Genomic DNA, 2,352 nt, shown 5'->3' on the forward strand with positions numbered 1-2,352 from the left:
AATAAATTTGAAAACCCTTTTTAATATCCACATTAATTAACTTTTGGAAATAAAATAAAGGACAATAAAAAGAAGATTATAACTTCACCTCAATATTTTGGTGACAACAATATTCATCATTTATTATTGGGACCGTATCCTTGTAAGAAAGTATTGTAAGGGAAACATCTAACTACAAAAATTTACAATGAGAAGTGTGGGCTTTGTCAATCCAATACCCAGATCATCCTCGAGCTCATCCCAATGGAAGTTTTCCATGGGGTAGACATAAAATTTTAGATAATGTTAAAATTAAGTAGTGGGTTAAAGGTTGAAAATGTAGAGAATATATCTATTGGGAAAAAGTACTCTAAGAAAGCTGCATATAGCTAAGAGCATAACAATGAAGTGTGAAAAAAATAATTTCATACATAGGCAGGTACCAAGATCATTTCATGTGAAGATGAGAAAGACGGAAAGAGTGTGCTTTTGTAACCCCCTTGCAACTTAAGAGAACATTTCTCATATTTAATACTACATTTGAAAATTTACATGCAAGAAGGGTAATCCCATAATTAGATGGATGGTGGTTTTGAACAACCAGATTTTGAACGTGGCTAATTCATTTCACCGATGCATCTAATATTCGAAATGTCCAATATCTTCAACCAAAAAAATGTCCTTATTAAAATGGAAATTCTAATTGATAAACTTTGACACATAGGTTTTATAGTTATATTCACTTTTGGTCTGAGTTTTCCTTCATGGAGGGGTTCAGTTGCATGGGGACGGGGTATGAGGAGGAAAACTTTCTCTTCCACTTTTTCTTTCTTTATTTTTTACACATCATAATTTCATCATGAAGAGAGTTGTTACTTTCTACCAATAAAAACGACGAAGTTACTCTCCTCGTATACGATATTGCAGTCTTCTGTTCTATGCTTACCTATGATGTAAGAATTTGGATCCGTTACAAGTATTTCACTTCGACGTACATGTGAGGATCCAACAAATTTCCCTTTCCTTTTATATATACCCTTCTTCATTTTTTTAATGATAGAAAATGAGATAGGTGTTGGATCTTTACATATAGATCTAGGTGAATCTTAGTGCAATGGATCCAAACTTATGGTAGAAAATGAGCTGTCTATACACCATTACTTTCGTAATGTTTTAAAATTTTACTTTTTAGGCAAGAAATCATCGCTACCTAATTATGTGGACCGTGCACCAACATGGGACCAATTAGAATGCGTGCAGGTAGTGTTCTTTCTCCCTTTCTATTCTGACTTCTAACTCTCTGGCCCTCGAGTGTGGTGTAGTAAGCAGAAATTGATTCCAGACCCTGACTGTGTGTGAAGATGGCATGATGAATCTCAAAGATTTGTGGGGCATTCTTCTGGGAGAACCGAATATGCAAATCAAGCCAGGCATCCCTAGTGGAATCGAACCAAAGAATACTATGGGCTATTGTAAGGATGGTAGAATGGACAATCCAAGATCGTACCATGCTATTGCAATGGATCCAGTGAGGGAGATTGGTTGATGTAGAATCAGGTCAAGGTAGGCTGCCATCGATGAAAATCAACTTGTTTTTTGCTTCAAGCGCCATTGTCATAGCACGGTGCCCAATAGGAAAATTATTGCGATCAAGAACTGGATTAACAAGAGATGCATTTGGTTGATCAGAAGAGTGTAAATGATAATGAGAAATAATAGGTAATGGTTTTGAGGGTGTAGTGGTAGGAAGCACTTCAGGAGTAGCCATTAGAGAATAAAATAAGAAGACACCATAATCGATCAAGCTGATACCATGTTAAACCAATAAAACCAAAGATATTGGTTGTGAATGGCATATTTCATTTGTCATTGTGTATGACTATTTATAGAGATTACAAGCAATAGAAAGATTACAGATAAGAATGAAAAGCCGGCTACACTGAATCAGCTTCTATGATTCTGCATTAGATATGCACTACAGGATCTTTCCGAGTCAGATGAGGACTTATACGGTAAGACATTGATTTAGCTCTTGTGATTCTACCCTTGATATTTAGTAGAGGATCTTTCCTAGTAAGATGAAGACTTATATGGTAAGATCTCTCTCTCTCTCTCTCAACACACACACACGGTATAAATAGTACTTCCATTTTGATTTGGCCATTTCAGAAATTCAGCCATTATTAGATATACCCTTTTCAACCTGTCCCACCATGTCAAATTATAACAATTTCAAAGGGTTTTATTTTTACCAAATGGCAAACTTCCATTTGAGATGTGCTCGAGGATGATGTGGGTATTGGTACGATCGAAAAATGGTAAATAAACGTACAAGGTTGGAATTATAATTGCTTCACAGGTGAAGTAAAATGA

This window comes from Macadamia integrifolia, chromosome 5 (genome assembly GCF_013358625.1).
Source record: "Macadamia integrifolia cultivar HAES 741 chromosome 5, SCU_Mint_v3, whole genome shotgun sequence".
NCBI lineage: Eukaryota > Viridiplantae > Streptophyta > Magnoliopsida > Proteales > Proteaceae > Macadamia > Macadamia integrifolia.